The sequence below is a fragment of the Fukomys damarensis genome, unplaced genomic scaffold (assembly GCF_012274545.1).
Source record: "Fukomys damarensis isolate Sample0158 unplaced genomic scaffold, DMR_v1.0_HiC HiC_scaffold_8, whole genome shotgun sequence".
Lineage (NCBI taxonomy): Eukaryota > Metazoa > Chordata > Mammalia > Rodentia > Bathyergidae > Fukomys > Fukomys damarensis.
The window spans coordinates 13,045,607-13,063,663 of NW_022900920.1; the positions used below are offsets into that span (position 1 = coordinate 13,045,607).

At 43.9% G+C, this 18,057-nt stretch overlaps 1 long non-coding RNA gene across 1 annotated transcript; it reads left to right on the top strand.

Annotated features, from left to right (window-relative positions):
* Positions 1–12,592: 12,592 nt before the first annotated feature.
* LOC104860110 lies at positions 12,593–15,760 on the top strand. Its single transcript, XR_779587.1, has 3 exons — positions 12,593–12,651; positions 15,369–15,490; positions 15,645–15,760. It is a non-coding gene; the product is annotated as an uncharacterized LOC104860110 (long non-coding RNA).
* Positions 15,761–18,057: the final 2,297 nt, after the last annotated feature.

An 18,057-nucleotide genomic window follows, 5' to 3' on the forward strand; every position in this document is an offset into this window, starting at 1 on the left:
TCTTCCTGGACCACTGCCCTGACCTTCTGTCCAAAATACCTCCTCTCAATTCATCCACCTTGGCACTGACTAGATCCAGTTCACTGCTTGGCACAGAAATCTGATAGGGACCAGCCCTGGTAAAGAAACTCTCAAAATAACTCACTGTGATGCCCTGGCCCCTCCTTCTTCCAACTTATGTCTCTGCATCAGAGCCCCTAGTGCAGAAGTGAACATATTTGCAGCAGACCTGACCAGTACATAAATTGATCCTGTCTGCTTTTCATCCTTTAGAAAATCAGGATCACTTGTCATAGATAGAAGGTAATCTAAGAGCAAACACAGTGAGAAACAAACAAATAAACCAATGTGATTAAACTCCAGCTGGGCGTCACTGCCTCCTAAAGACTTCTTGTCTGAGGTCTGCCCTTGGTTTGTTGAAATAGGAGATTAGTAAGCATTAGAGGGTTGTCAGGCATATTATCACCAAAGTCAAGGTTTCCCCGCTGACCTAAACAGAAGGTACGACAGAGCATAGAAAAAGAAATAACTTTCTTAATACAAGTCAATATAATTTAGTGCTGCACCTGGCAGCCACTTAAAGGCTGCCTCCCACACATTAGGAAATATAGAATATAGGCTTTTCTGCTCAGGAAAAGTAAATCTTAAAAATATGACATGCTGAAATAAAGAGAATATCAAATGACATCTCGGGGGTCCTACATTAGTCCTCCTGATGGTTTCTGCTTTCTGCTCCTTGAGAAAGGAGACTGTGCTGGTGTTCCCTCATGTCCCTAAGTTTGAAGAGATGCTAGGTTTTTGTTGTGGTTCATTTGAATAGAACACCTTATATCAGGTAGCTTTTGTGACACCAGAGGATGTCCAAGCCTGCTCTTTGGGGGCTAACATTTAACATAGACACAGTCATTGGGTAATTGAAAATCTTTTTTGTACCACCCTGTACATAACTCCTTAGCTGAAACCTGGGTCACATGGCTTTGGTTCTGCCCATGAAGAGCTCTCTGCAAAGCACATCACCGCCTGCTTTACCTTCAGAAATACTGTTCTCCCGGTGCACTGCCCTCTGCTTCTCTTCTTCTCACTTCTCTTCTCCCAGGGAGTCCTCAAAAAAACTTCTGCCTCTTCTCTTCTTTTTTCTACCCAAACATCAATAATCTCCAACAAATGTGATGCATTATTCAATTTCCTGGAAGTAAAATTTTTTAAATGACTAAAAAGGCATTTCGAACCAAATCTGCAATTATGTGAAGGAGGAAAGTAGGGATTAATGTGTAGGCATTATATTTACCATCTGAAGAAACACAAATTAAATAACTTCCCCTCAAAGCCAATCTTTATTTACTTAATTGTCTTCTACGTTAAAAAAAAAAAAAACACCATCCAACTACCTCCCAATTCTCAGTCCACTGAATCAAAAACAAAAGGATACTTTACTTAAATGGAAAGTAGACCCAGGGACCCCTGAAGACAATAACTTTCTTTGTGCAAATAAAAGTCTTTAATAATTTGGCACAATGTCAATGACTTGCTATTGTTGGCTCTTTGTTTCAGTGGGTTGTTTTGAACAGAGGAATAAACAAGCAGCCAGTTAAAGAAACTCCAACTTACTAATCAATTACATGCAGGTGTTTATAGATTTCTTCTGCTTTAATGAATTAGACTTGGACTTGTGCCATCCTAGAAATGACTTAGACATTAAAAGAACAGTGGATGGCTTAGAAATAATGTTTCAGAGGGATGTTGCCTAATAATAGTTCTAGAACAATTCGGGGAAGCTCCAGTCATTCCTATGTATGCAGCAGACATGAGCATAACTACTGTGCATCTGTGTGTGCAAAAATCTTATGTCCTTAGTTAGAGGAGCCGAGTGATGATTTCTAATAGGAAACCAACTCTTAAATGCCTCTTATTTTTAGATAGAGAAGTATATTCTCATTTAGTTCATTTTGACATTCATGTCTATGACTTAAAGATTGTCTCAGGATTTCTTTTTGTTTAGAGCATCTCGGGGCTGTCTTTGACCAATGTTATTCTGCTCTGGCAGCCATGCTCCAGAATCAGACATAATGGACTGTTTTAATCCAGCCATTCTAGGAACGAGCTCTGCATTTCGGTGTAGTAGTCAATTAGAACTCCAAAGTTCAGGATGCACTGCTACTGGCCAGAGGACATCTCACTCCGTTCAACATTTTTGTTCATTTACAGAAGAACTGGTCCCATACCGAAGATTCCTGGGGGGAGAGACAGGCATGGGGAAGCAGGGCTTGAAACGATAAGCTAAGTATAGGCTTCCCATATGTTCTTGAGAGTTGGGGGAGGAATCTGTGCTGTTATGGTAACACCCTAAGACACACAAAACAAGCAAGAATAACCAACTTTCTTCCGCTCTTTGCTGCTGCCTATCATCTTTGGTCCTAACATGATGAGTTGAACCAAAAAAGCTGCGCTTTGGGCTTAGAGGAATGGCTGCCCTGCCTGAGCCCCACCTCCCTCTGGGCAAAACAGTATGGTGACCCCTCAGTGAAGAGAGAAGTCACTGTGCTCATCCTTGTATGTATTGAGGATGGGAAAATGCTCCATGTGAAATGCTGTGCCATCAAAACAAATGAAACATCTTGCTTAACACATAATATTTAAGAGAACATGTTACCAATATACCAAAATAATGCCCCAAAATATTAAATAACAAATCACGCCCTTGCCAGCTCTGGACTCCCTGAATTAATGGAAGGAATAAAATTATAACTCATGTGCTTGACTGTGGCTGTATGAAATTGCTGAATTTGTTAGGTGTAGTGTGTGATTTCTAGAGTAACCAAAATAACCTCAAATGTGTTATTCTCTCTCCTAATCAAAAATTAAACAGATCTGCAGGTTCCTAAATTGGATAATACAGACACAGGAACACAAAGTATGTTTTCTTCCCTCTGCTATCTTGGGCCAGGAATTTAACTCAGGGGCACCGTGCCTGCCTTGCAAGCGCAAGGTCCTGTATTTGAACTCCGGTACCAAAAAACAAAAAATTCTGCTGTCTATAACCTTTGTCTAAGATAACACGTCTGGTGTCACTCATGAGATTGTATCAGTTCTTCTCTAACAAAGGCCACTGTGGTTCCAAAAGGGAGCAGAGGAGTACCACAGGAGAAGTCGTCTTGTTCCTCCAGAGAATGTTTTGCAGCATCAAATATCTGGGATATTCTGTATTTCAAAGGAGGGTTTAGTTTTGCTGACCCTCAGTAATCTGAGTTTGGCCTCTCCAGTCAAGTAAGATAGTTTGGGTTAAAGCAGACAAGCTTTGCCAGTTGCAATCTGGGCTCTACAGCTCATTTCCCAATATTGCCCTGCCCCTCCTGCCCAGACCTCCCCCTGCCTAACTGTCTCATCCCCCGAAGTATGCTGTGTAGTCACATTATCATGTGGGCCAACAGGAACACTGTAAGCCATGCCCAAATGCCCATGTATGTACTCCTCAGCCAGTGACTATTTCCCAAGCCCTTGTGCTGTGTTCAGCACTGTGCTGGCCTCTGGGGTACAGGGTGAGCGGCAGTAGACCCCATTCTGGCTCACAGTGCATCCAGCCTCGACTATGTGTCAGACAGAGAAACAAAACTGCCCTTGGCAGTAGCCAGGATCTCAAGCTAAGGATGCCGAGTAATTGTGGATCAGGCAATGATGCTTTGAAAGGTCATAATTATAATTTTATTAAGCTGTGATCAGGGAGAGAAGATAAATGTCAGAGCAATGTGTCGAATATTGGACACATTATATTACAGGACAATTATGAACTTGTGTTTCTTGTGCGCATTAAAATTTGGATGTGTGTAAGGAGGAAAGCTGTTTAATTTTTATCTGCTGGATAAGAAATTGATTTTAATTCTTTCTCTGCTAATTAAAGGAAAATTAGAAAAACAAACTACTTATGAAAGCACTAAATACATTTTGATTACTTATGAATATAAGCAGTTATTTTGGCTTCGTTTATTTATTTACTGAGAGCCTAATGATAGGTAAAATGAAGAAATAATAGTGTACTAGAAGGATAATGGGTTTATTCAGCAGATGGAATGAAGTCTGTTGTGTTCCCACCTTGCAGATGGGAACACAAAGTCACAGCACTTGCTCTCGGGTGACGCCAGGCAGCATGTGGTCTCCGCTCAGATGATGCGAGCTGCTAAGCCATGGGAGAGGAACGGGCCTGGGGAGCCAGGGAGAGTGGCCATGTAGAGGTTCAGTTCCACATGGCCACGGGAGGCAGAGACCGGGCATGGTGACTTGGCTTGGGAATAGCTCAGGGTGAGGATGAGACGCAGAGGAAGGAGAGGCGGTGATACAGCTCAATAAACAGCAGACATTTTTTTTTTTTTTTTTTTTTGCACTTAAAGCAACAAAGTTATTAAAGTTCTAGAGGGAGGTCAGAAATCCACAAAAGGTCTCATCAGACAAAAGTCAAGATGCCAGCAGAGCTGTTTTCATTTCTGAAGGCTCTGCGGGGAATTCACGGCTCTTCCCCTGTCTGGAGGCGGCCTTGGCATGAGGCCCCTTCCTCCACCCTCAAAGCCCACAGCGTGGAGTCAGGTCTTTCTCACCGTGCATCACTCTGATTCTCTTATGAAAATCTCTCTCTCTCTCTCTCTCTCTCTCTCTCTCTCTCTCTCTCCTTCCTTCCTTTCTTCCACTCCCTTCTTTCTCTTCCTTCCTTCCTTCCTTTTTTTTGCTTGATACCAGGGATTGAACTCTCAAGGCTTTTACAATGAGCTACATCTCTAGTTCTTTCATATTTTGAGCCAGGACCTCACTAAATCAGTAAGTTTCCTGGGCTGGGCTGTAACCTGCAGTCTTCCTGTATCACCCTCTCTTCCCTTAGAGTGCTGGGATTACAGGGCCCCGCAATACCTGGCTAGGATTTCCTTTTTAACATAGGAAAGAATGGTGCTTCTAAACTGAGGCAAAGAAGGGAATGGAAACTGATAGGATGAGGTTTCACAGGATGGGGAAAGTAGGGTAAGGCTATTGCAGTACTGGGCACTGAGTCATGCACATGAAAAGGGGACCCACCTCCTGGTTGGGGTCACGTGGTGTGGCGGCTTGGAGGAGATGAGAGAAATTTTAGGGGCCAGAGGGGACTGAGTCTGTCTGGAGTGGCTGCCTGGTGGTAGAAGTTGGTTCTTCAGCTGAGAATAAGTCACTGGGGATGGGAGAAGGTGGGCAGGATGTGGAGTCACACCTCTAGGGAAGCCACAAAAAGGACAAAGCAGGTGGAGAGCAGGCCATAGAAAGATGATTTGTAGCCTCAACTAGTTTCTAGGTCCCGCTGGACAAGCCAAAGTAGGACCCCCGCAAGTGGGAGCAGCTCCAGGATGTTTCACAGCTCCCCAGGTGATGCTAAGGTGAGTGAGGGCTGAGAACTGCTGACAGGACTTGAGGAATGAGTACATATACCCAAAAGAACTGAATTTGGATCCCAAAGAGACGTCTGCACTCCCATGTTCAGTATAGCATTATTCACAACGGTCAAGAAGGGGAAATCACCTGAATACTCATCACAAGACGAATAAAGGAATTGTGATGTATGCACAAAGTGAGATATTATTCAGCCTTAAAAAGGAAGGAAATCCTGCAGTGCACAATACCACAGAGGGACTTTGAGGACATATGTTAAATGAAGTAAACCTGGCACAGAGGGACAAGCACTCCAGGATTCTACTTATATGAGATACTTAAAATAGTCAAATTCATAAAGCCAAAGACTAGAATAGTGGTTACCAGGAGCCGGGGAGGAGGAAAGGGGAGTTATTTATCAACAGGCAAGAAGTTTCATGTGTGATGAACAAGCTCTAGAAATGTGCCGTACAACACGTACCTAGAGCCAATAATAATGCACACTTACATTTTAAGAGGCTCGATCTCATATTAAGTGTTCTTACCACACTCAAAGAGACACTGGGGCTTTTGTAGCAGGGGCCTGAGAGTGAGGGGGCATACTTGGAGAAGGCTAGAAGCCTGCCCGAGTGGGAAGTACCAGAGAGGGGACCCACAGCTGACAGGGAGTAGCTGACAATGGGTGGAGCGGATTTGTAGAACTGGAGCACAGGATTTAGAGAAACGCTATTAGCGAACTTGTTTGCAACTTATGCAGAGATATAAAAAGTGAATCTCGCTTGGTCTTTTAGTTAATGTAGCCCCAGCACTGCAAAATAAAAACAATGCACGAATAAATAGAGTTCTACATGTAGGAGTTCTAATTATCTGCAAGATTCCAGAGACCAGGGACGGAGGCCCCAGGGAGAGCCCTCTGTCCTCCTTCTCCTACACAGATGGAACAACGGATGGTGTCCACCTCTTGTCAAGACTTCGCCGTTACATTTTCATGAAACCAGGTCCAGAACTACAATGCACGCACATCAGCAGTAGGTTCTCCCGGTTCCCAGAACCAAGAAATACCAGGTTTGTCAGCGGGTCTGGTGTGGCCTTACTAAGAAGACTTGGTCATCCCATCCTGGCCCTGGGTGTAGCTTGCATTGCCTCCCCTCCCGACTCCCTCCCTGCACAGAGCCTGTCTGCCTCACAAGTCGGGTATCTATTCCAGCTTCATCTTCTCAAACGCTGCAAGTGCCTCGAGGACAAGGCTTCTCCACTGTCCCTTTCCCATTTAGCTGGTCACAGAGCTTGGCCACTGCTTCCCCACCTACCCCCACCTACCAACACTCCACAGCCCCCCGCTGCATTTCTTTCTCCACTAACAATTTACTGCATTAATCAAACGCACATTTTCTAAACAGCCAACCACCGAACCAGTGTTTGCAGATCTGGGCATTTTTTAACCTTCTGATTTTTAACGAAGCATGCATTATCCATTCTAGCGAGCAGCGCCATCATTTTGCTTTACAAACCTGCAGCAGTAAGTAAAGATGTGTCTGCAAAGATGACAACATCTTAGTGAGGCGGTTATTTGTAGGGAAGAACTCTGCGATGATCCTGCTCTGGAGATAGATTCCCTTCAGTTATTTATTTAATAGCTGTGATCACAGGTAGGGAAGATAACAATTTTGCTCTGAACTGAGCATACGAAGGGATGCATCTCACAAGCAGAAAAGTGCCCAAAGCAAACAGCTTCCTCAGGACTGGTCAAGACTGACAGCCCCAGTGGGCTTGCTGAGGAGCTTGCTGCAACTATGCACCGCTCAGGGGTGCCTCAAAATGTGCGGTGGAGGGAGGCAAACGAGGTCAGAGCATCGCCTCCGCCAAGGGAAAATTTGCGAAAGATTTTTCACTAGCTCCACAGCTTTGTGCTCTGTGTTTTAAGTCCCCATGTACTCAAGTGCTACACGGATTAATCAGATTCAGAGAACATGTTTTAAAGTCACACATGCAGCAACCTTCCTTTCTTCTTTTTCTTAAGCGACTGTGAAAAAATCAGCTTGTTGTTTTTAAACATTTGGACAAAATATGTATAAGGTAATGGTTTAAATCATGGAACTGAGGAATCTAATGCCCGAGGAGCAGACTGGAACCTTATAAGCATCAGTGGCTACTAATGGACCCATAAAGCTCGGGAGACCCTGCCTCCCACCCAGAGCCCGAGTACTCTTCGGCACGCCTTGGTTGCTCCGGCCTGTGTCTGCTTTTACAACCCAGTCAAACAAGGTAGAACTGTGTCCATTTATGGGAAAGCCAAAGACCAATAAATAAAAAGTTTAATTTCCTGATTCCCTGAAGTTGATGGGGTTTAGAAAGTCCTCACCCATCTTTCCATCAACGGCCTTTCAAAATACCGTGGGAGCAGCACCTCGCATCAAATTTCATTGCTCATAAAAAAGAATCAGATAATGTTAAGTGAAAAAAAGCAGGATACGAGGTACACTGCGTTTACCACTAAAAAGCCATGTGCTTACAGCAAAAGACTGCAACTGTGCATCCCACTTAGAACCACTGCTGGGAGCAGGATTTGAGGAGATCGTTTGCCCTGTTTTCTAAATTTTTGACTGCTGTATTGGTTTTGTAATAAGACATTTTTTTAAAAAATCAATCGAAGACGGAATTAGAATGTGCTGTGTACTCATTCTGACTCCATGCAAGGAATGGAAATACTGTGTACTGCAAACATGTACAAAAAAAAAAAAAGGAAGGGGATCAAGAGATGGATGGAGGGGAGGAAACGGGGATAAAAGAAGGAATGAAGATGTGTTCTGTACCTGTACTAACTCCCCACAAGGAATGTAAACATTATATACTCCAAACACATACTAATAAAAGAAGTCAATGGGTAAAGCAATTAGCTAACTGTTTAACAGATACTATTACTCAGAACAAAAGGATCATGCAGGCTTCTGATGCTAAGCAAATCAGCTGAAACCTGAAAATTCAATGAAGTATCACTGAGCCGAATTCCTTAGTTTCCATGCGTAGAGTAGGGATTTCTACAGATGTCCAAAGTTGCCACCGGTATTAACAAATAAACCTGCAGCAGAGTGCCACGGTGTACTCCAGCTACTCAGGAGGCTGAGGCAGGAACATCGAGAATTCACGTCCAGCCTGAGAAAATTAGTGAGATTCTGTTTCAAAATAAAATTTTAAAAGGGCTGGGAATGTAACTCAGTAGTCTTCCCTATGTTCTGTCCCCAATACTGCAGAAATGATTAATTAATTAAATACATTTAAAAAAATCTTCTTCAGGTCGCTCCACCTTTTGAATTCTTTTAGGTAATTGATGCTCAATAAATGTTTCTTCTGTAGAGATCAAGTGGAAAGAGGGGCAGTAAAGCATGCATATAATTCCTACCTTCAGTAAGAAAATAGCTTGAGGGGCAGGGGATTTAGATCATGGCAGTGCACCTGCCTTGCAAGTGCAAGGTTCTAAGTTTGATCCCCGACACCAAAAAAAAAAAAAAAAGAAAGAAAATAGCTTGGGAGGCACAGCTAGAAGATTCACATTCACACAACTGTCCATTCTACATGTAAGTGGATAGAACCAGTTCTGACCCAGCCTAGCCTATGGTGTCCAGTTGGGCAAGAAATGTATCTGAAGGACAATGCCTCTGCTAGACTGCCACTCTTGCTCTTTCCTTTCCTATCACCTCCTGACTTCTTTTTCCAACCATTTCTCAAATGATGGTCCTCAAAGTTATAGTCTTGACCATCTTCTCCCCCTCCTTCTCCTCTCTTGCATTTTATGAGCTGTTGACAAAGCAAGGTCTGCCAAACTCTTGCAAGGTGCCAGACAAGACAAAGAAAGTCTCTGCCCTCTAGGATTGAGCATTTCAGTGGCTAGGAACCATACAGACACACCAGAATGCTTACACACAATGAATGTCTTGGGATGGGGCCAGGCCTGGGCCTGCTCCCTGAATATTATAAGCTCAAAAACTTAACCAGTCCAAATGTGGACTCAAGATCTTCCCCGGACCAGCTTATCCTTCTCCAAAGAATCCATCCTCTGCATCATCTCAAAGGCCAAAAACCTGGGAGCCTTCCCAATCTTATCATTCTGCCTGAAAAATATTGCTCATAATTTCCTTCTTTCTGTTCCCATTGCTATTGCCCCAGTCTTCTCTCACACAGCTTTTACCCACAATCCTTGGTATAATCTGTTGCTCCTTCGCAAGTCACCTTGCTCAGAGTGATTCTTCTAAAACACTCACCTGACCGTATGGGAACCTTGCAAGGAAGATCATCAAAACCTCTTGTCAAAGGATTAAGTTCACTTCCCAAGCCAACCTCTGAACCTGGAACTGCCCAAATTGCACACCTAGCTTCCCTAACCCTAACCCTAAACCTTAGCTCAGGCCCCAGCCCTAACACTAACAATAACCAATAACTAAAATCATAAATCTAAACTAAACCCTAAACCTGACCTAATTGTAAACCCAGCCCTAAAACAAATGCAATCTATCCCTAAAACTAGCTCTAGCCCTAACACTGAACATAACTACAGATGTAGCCTAGCACTATGCCAAACCTTACTCTCACCCTAACCCCAATCATAAATGAACTCTACACTTACACCAAAAACTGAACATAAAGCTCACCCTAACCCTACCACAACCCTAACCATAACCATGGAAAAAATCCGAATCCTAGCCCATAATCCTAACGATACCACCAACCCAACTCTAACCCTAGCCATAGCTATAACCATAACCCTAAGGCTAAACTTAACCTAGCCCAAAACCTAAACCTAAACCTAATCCTAGCCTTAGCCCTAGTCCTAGCCTTGCCCTATCACTAACTCTAGGAATAACCCTAACCCTAACCTTAGGTTCTAACCCCAACGCTAACCCAACCCTAGCCTTAGCCCTCACCATAACCTTACTGCTAACCTTAGCCCTAGACCTAGTTCTAGTCCTAACCACCAAGAGCTTCTGCCTCATGGCTGGCTTTTGAGACTGTTTATAAGTAATGATCACAGAATTAGGTTTTTGTCTTCCTGAACATCAGGCTATTTTTTTTTTAAAGAATCAAAACACTCGTATGTATTCTTTTAATCTAAATTTAGACTTGAGATGTACTCAGATAATTATAGATAGCAGTATATTTTCAGATCAATTGCAGTTGTAATCACTGGACATGACCTTTTGATCATACCTTTCCTGGCTAAAAACTCCTTTCAGGGTGCCTGTTGCATCAGTGCCTGTTTCCAGGGTTACTAGTGGGATTGAGGGGTTTTGTTGTTGTTGTTGTTTTAAAAAATGTTTATTAGTTTTTCTCTGTCTCCCCGAAGTCCTTGATGGAATTCCCTTAGAATGCAGATAGAAAAGGGGTAGGGAAGGGGGATCTGGGAGGGATGCTTCTGAGGAGAAGAGCATAGACAGAAGTATCCATTGCTACCTTTCCCCAGGGTCTGACACTCCACTCCCCCATCTTCAAGAAAGCACCTTCCTTCCCTCCCTTTAGTTTCTTCCTTGGGACAATTTCCTCTATTAGGACATCGCCTTTTATTCTCTCCTAGAGACGTCCAAGGGGGGATGGTGAGGGTTTTAACCCTAACATAAGCCCACAGTTGCACAGAGAGCATGTTAGGACCGGGCACTGTTCTCCGCCATGAGATCCCTGCTCACTATTGCAGTGTGCAGTGGACAGTCTTCAGATGGTCCCAGGACCCATGGCCTGTGTCCATGCCCTTGAGCGGTCCACTTTCACACTGAACGAGGGCTGGCCTCCTGTGACCAACAACATGGCAGAAGTGGAGTGATCATTTGTAACTTTTTTTGGCTAGATCACTCAGATTTTTTACTTGAAATCTGGATGAGAAGATGGGGAGGGAAACAAGAGTCACAAAGGGAGGGATGGGTCAAGAGCTTCACAGAGGGTCATTTACGGCATCAAAATAGAATCAGGATCCACAGATTCCCTCAATCATGAGATCAAAAAGCTATCACAGATCCCAAATGTCCCTAAGTTTTCTACTTTACCATCTTTATACACTAAAGCCCCATTTCTTGAGGTAACTTGTATAAGTTTTGGTTTTTGCATCCCTTAGTACCCACAGGGATACTCTGAGGATGCAAAAATCCATGAATGCACAAGCTCTTTATATAAATAGGTGTAGTATTTATAAAGAACCTATGCCCATCCTCCTTCATTTACTTTTTAAATAACAGATAATAATTGTACATAATTATAGTGATATATATATCACTATATATATATATGTATATATATATTCAACGCGTACTGCATATCTAACTTCTGAGACTAGATTACAAAATGGATAGAAGCCAGGCATGGAGGTGCATGCCTGTAATCACAGCATTCTGGGAGACTAAGGCAAGAGGATTTTGAGTCCAATTTGGGCAACTTAACTGACTCAGGAAGACCTTGTCTCCAGAGAGGGGGATGTAGCTCATCGCAAAGGCCATGGGTTCAATTCCCAGAAGTATAAAAAAAGAGGATAGAATTTCTGTCTGGCATCCCCTTCTTCTCCCAATTCTCAGCCTTGGGAAATAGTCTCTCTGCTCTGAAGAAGCCCAAAGAAGCTCTCACGGAGAGACCATTCACACTAGGAGAAACTGACGCCCCCAACCCACAGCCAGCTTCAATCAGTGGACCTTGGAGAACAAACTTGCAGATGTATTCAGTCCCAGCCTTTGGGTCTTCACGTGAGGCCCCAGATTATCTCCTGTCTAAATTCCTGACTTGTCAAAGGGTTGTCTTGCACCATTAAGTCCCGAAGTAACTTGGTATGCAACCCTAGTACCCAGAAGAAAAAAAAAATAATGCAATGCCAGTGAAGGGGTTTTGCTCCAGTATTGCTATCTCCCAAGAGACTAAGCACCTTGAAGGTTTTAATGCCTAGCAGAGAAGGCATGTAGCAAATGGTTCTTGAAAAAAATCAGGTCTACTTGGGGACAAGGCTGTGTGATTAGGAGTAGGGACAACCACTTGGAATGTGGTTGAGACATACTATTTCTTGGTTTTAAAAGTGCACAGTAGCTGTACAGATGTGTGCCACAAGAGGGCAGGTGTACACACTAGAATAGGGTTCCACGGACTTAACCCTAGTCTTTCAGAATTTTCTTTTTTTAAACCTTCTTTAATAATTTTGTTTCATTTTGATCACTGCATACAGATAGGCTTTGGTTTTGCAGAAGTGAATCGGCATTTCAAAGCCCAACCAGCTAGGATAAAGCCTTCAGTGAGCAAGTTCCCTAACAGGTAATTTAACAATGCTATATTTGTATTTATTATAAAATATATTTTTATAATGAAAACACCTACAATTTCATTACTAAGAAAAATTGAGCTGCTATTTTTAAATGTCAGCGGGATAAACATTTCCTGACTCTGTGTCACTGCATGAATGCAGATGTGCTATTTACTCAATCTCATTTACTTCATAATGGGATTAAATAATGCTTCATTATTTCATAATGAACAAAGTAATATGCGACTTTGAAAAAAGAAGCAATTACACTTATTTTTCTTTCACCTCAGAACCCCCCATGCATTCTGACATTAAAATGAACTAATTTGTTGGGTAATTTAGAATCGCCTCCATTTCTCCAAGAAAGATGAGGAAATGGGCTTCTCACAACCTGGGGTTTTTCTGATTACAAGCTGTTTTCTCAAACTGCTTCCTACCGACTTCAGCTATTGTAGCTCTGGGCACGGCACACTTGGGTCCTTGCCTTGTGACTGAGCAGCGCTGCTCCTTGCCTTGTGACTGAGCAGCGCTGCTCTCTGAGACGTAGTTTACAGAGTGGTGGCACAGGTAGTGCTGGAGAATCCAGGCTGATGGCTCCCTCCCTTGCCCTTTGCCTGTGCCAGCCCACTGCTGGAGAGCAAAGCCATCGAGCTGGTTAAGAGTTTGGCTACAAGTCATGTGACTTGGGCCCCTCAATAGCTTCTCTTAACTTCAGCTTTCCCATCTGTGAAATGGGGATCCCACTTGCCTTTTCCCCACAGGATCCTGTGGGGATTGCATGAGATAATGGATGTAAAGCGTCAAACCCTGGGCCGAATTAGCACTCAGCGGGTGTTTCACCGTCTGCCCCACAGCACCTGCTCTCTCTGAGCTCACACAACACCTGCAGAAGGTCTATAGTGTCTGCGATGCAGCAGACCCTTGACAGAAAGTTAACTATTATTGCTTTTTACTGCCCTACGATAAAAACCTTTAAGTTTTGAGGGCAAGGAGGTTAGATAAATGCTGTGCCTCCGTTAGCACCCACATACAAATGCACAACCCTTCCAAGGTCTTCTAGAAGATTTCTCCAAAATGGATGCTCGTTCACACTTCCTGCTACATCTGAAGATCTATTATCAGTGGGGAGGAAATCAAGACACATGAAGGCTTCCCGTTCCATTTTCCTGGTCTGTGTCACTAGAGACTAACATGCCCATCTATTCCTAAAGGAAGCAACTTCCAAAGTGGCTTTTTTGTTCTCCTCTTTGAAGGTTCACAGTACTATGACTTTAGGAAGATTTTGCACAGCTGCCACCAGCCCCCACAAGAGGCCATAGTAACAAATAAGACGTAGTGGGGACATTAACCGGGCTTCCGCGTCCAAGGTGCTGGGCTGGAAATCATTTTCGACAGAACATGCACGTTCTGCAGCCTGTTTGCATTAAGCAGGCCTGGCTTACACACTGACTCCAACTGGAACTCTTTAAAGCTTTGCTCCCTCCCAGGATGAGCACACAAAGTCAGATATTTTTATAGGGGAGAATTCTGCAACAGCACACTTGCATTTTCTTTCCCCCTTCGACATGCCAAATGTTTCTTATCATAACATGATCTCAAATACATTTTATTATAAGCTTTTTTTTTTTTTTTAAAGGCACCAATAAATTGCATAGCATTTAACCCATGAGTGTAAGCACACTAAGTTTGGACAGGCAATAAATCATGACTCTGGTCTTAAAGTCACTTGGCTTAGCCTGGACAAGTCTCTTAATTGTTCATTGGGATAATCTTCAAAGAGACTCTTGTGACTGTAACATTCTAGCCGTCAGCACCTGGCCCCTTCTTAAATCCCACAGGGAGGGTGGTGGCCTCTTCCAGGCTCTGCAGTGCCCTGAACTTATTCCTGTAGTTGCAAGACCTATTGTTTATCCTTGGTGTCCAGAGCCTTACACAGACCTGGGCCATTTCTTGAAAACACAACATGAATGTTGCTCCCCAGTGTGGGGGCACACAGTGTAGGCAATTGAGTATTTGTTGGCTAAAATACAATAAATTATGATGTCTTTCAGATTCAAAATATTTTTTAAACCCTTTTAAATAAAGTTACAATCAGGGTTGTTTTAGAATACTGTAAAATGCAATGCTTAAATAGAAAATGACATTTTAAATTAAATACATGCTTTCAAAGAACTTAAGTTAATAGATTTTTTTTTTCCTGAATGACTTTAAGCATGACTTAAATATTCTAACAGGCCAATGGTTTATTGATCAGAAAAAACTTGGGCATTAAATTACCAGCTGACTATTGCCCTAGGAATCCCATTTGTCTTTAGCTTATAGGGTGATTAATTTGTTAAATAGCCAGGATATATTTTCATCTTTGCAACATCCTAAAACACAAACTGGCGTTCATTGTTCTTTTGTGGAGATGAGTTTGGACCCACAATTAAGCATTAAAAAATATTTTTTCAAGTGCTCACACGCCCTGAACTCAGATTAATGAAAACATCTCACTTTTATGTACTTTTTCATCTTGTTGGCTCAAGGATCTTTGCCTACTAGAGATACAAAATTCAGAAAATCCTGTTGACTCTGCAAAGTAACAGAGAAAGATTTATATTATTAATCCAGTACTTGAAGTAGGACCTAGGGCAGCTTCCTAAGATCATGAAATTCTTTTGTTTGGAACACCCCCCCCCACAGAAACTCCTTCCTCCCCTCCCCACTTTCCTATCTTTCTTTCCAGCTCAACTGCTTGGGAGTCCCTGGGAGTCCACTCTGGAAAGAGGCAGATCAGCTGGGCTTCTCCAACTTCCTGCCATCCTGGATTCAACCAAGAGGACCTGGGGCAGCGTGCTCTACATGCAGGTTGATACTGCTGTCGGGCCCCGTGGTGACGTTCCGGCTGGGAGTCAGTGCCCTGTTGACCCTATTGCTCCAGGCTGCAGGTTCCAAGTCCATCTAGGCACCTCACCTCCCCAGGAAGCCCTCCCTGATCCACCTCCTTCTGTCCACTTCACAGTTCCTGACCCTCCCTGTAGTGCCTGCGACAACCTTCCGGTTCGCCCCCAGCCTGCTGCACCAGCCTGTGAGCTCTCTGGGACAAGGAATAGACTTTTTCCATCATCTCTTCACTGCTCCATGGAACAGGTGCTTCCCATCATCTGTTGGGTAAACAAGTGAACCTCTGGATGATCAGATGAAGACGATAAACAAGACACTGTGCAGGGAAGTACTTCGTACATGGCACAGCACTGTGTGAAGGCTATAGGTAGCAACGATGATGCTCTGTGAGGCTGCTAGCACTCTGTGTCTCTCCCTGCAGACAGTGAAGGGGAGGGGTGGGACAGGGCCAAGGGAAAAGTTGGGCTGTGCTGGTGGCAGCCAGGCAGCTGACCTATGGGAGCTCTGAGCTGGAATGGCCCTTCAAAATTGCCTCAAGCCGGGCCAAGTTGTCCTGACCTCTGAGCCATGCACTGTCCTTGGAAGTGGGTGTCCCCAGGCAGGGCTGTGACCCTGGCGGAGCCAGTGCTTTATACCTGCCGAGCACTCACTGATTAACCCTTCCTTCATGGAAGGAGGTCTGGGGAGCATCCCACAGTGTCCACTAGGCTGGCATCTGTGACTGCAGGAGCACGATGGGAGCTGAGGAGGTGGGCTTCGCAAAGCCTTCACCCAGGGTTAAGGTGAAGGTGGCTTCATTGGAAAATGTGCTGAATGGAGCGTCTTTGTGGCCAAAGTACTTCTGCGCTTGGGCCAGTAATGGGACGCTGAGGGTTGAACCTGGGGGGACTGGAAATGTTCTGTTCTTTGCTCTGGTGTGGGGTTACGTTGAGTTGCCCACATCTGTCACTTTTTCTCTGCATATACATTATGAAAAGTATATCCTAATAAAGCTGTTCAAACTCATTCAGCACTTTGTAACAACCGCAGGATTTAACTTTCAAGTCAGCCCTCATTGTCCTCTTTAAAAGAGATAATATCATAGCAGTTTTACTATACACAGTTCTGCTGACCCCCAGATGGAAACAAGATATTTTGAAGTAGACTGTGAATTTGTCCAGAACATTAAAATAATCTTTGCTTTGAATCTGAATTTTATATTAAATTTGGACAACTCTCCATTTGCTACTCAAACCCTTCAACAGCCTCCCATCTCACTCAAAAAAAAGAAAGAAAAGGAAAGTGAAACATTTGGAGAAAATCTAAATCTATTTTCAGTTCCTTTCACCAAAGTTTAATTGAGCAACTCCTTTGTGCTAGGCATTGCAGCTGGCTCTGGCCTTACAAACAGGGTTGATTAAGGCCCAATGTCTCACAACAGGCTCCGTCTGGTGGGAAATTCAGATGTGTACAGATGGCCCATGTGTCACGGGAAGAGCTAAATAGTGGCTGAGCCACCCAGTATTCAAGCGAGGGCCAGGGGTCAACAAGGCCTTTCTGAAAGAGGTGCTGCCCTTGCCAGATTCCAAGAGATGCTATCTAAATTGTCTGGCAGGTCTCCTGGAAACTGCCTTTTGCTCATGTTTGCTCACCTCCTCCAAACGCCAAGGTCACCTCGGCCTCCTCTGTAGTTGTTTCTCTTAGGTTCACTGCTCTGGCCTTTGTACCCTTCCTTATCTTTCGATACACACAGGTGGCTTGCTCTTAGACTCACGTGCTTGCTTGTTGGAAAGGCAGTGGCAGTCCCTGAGCTCCTCTGCCTCTTAGCCTCCTCTCTCCATCCCTCCAGGCCATCCATTTCCCTAGACAATGCTCTGGAAAAATTCATATGGTTTCAGCTGCCACTTTCTTGCCTTTTAAAAAATTGAAGAGCTATAGGTCTCACAAGTATTTAGTCATCTTGAGGAAGAGTCAGGCCTTACTCCCAATTAAGATTAGCCTACAAGAACAAGCTGGAAGGGGTGCATGGGAGACCTTGGGAGTCACACAGAGTCCTCTAACTGATACTACCCAGTAGTAATGACCAGTAATGACCCACCCCATTGCCTTCTGTGGCTCCTCTGAACTCATTCACAGGACAGTGCTGAGAACCAAATCCTTTGGTTTTGTTCAGACCCTTGTTAACAAGCTCACACAGTGCTGTGATGCACCTGTCCCAACCCAGGAAAAGGAGGATCCTGCCAAAATTCACATGAGCATCTCTGTCCTTTATTTTCATTTGGAGTTCTTGGTCCACCTATAGCGGGGTACAGTGAAGTCCTGGGAAGAGATCAAGAGCTTCAACAGCAGGAATGTGTTTCACTTCCACGATAACTGAGATAAACTAGCCTCTCCAAGCCTGTGACGATTCACAGGTGGGAAGCCTACAAAGTTTGCCCAGTTGAGAATCAAAAAGTGCTGCAGTGGGTTGGGGATTTAGCTCAGTGGTTCCACTGCCTGCCTCACAAGCACAAGGGCCTGAGTTCGATCCCTGGTACCAAAAAAAAAAAAAG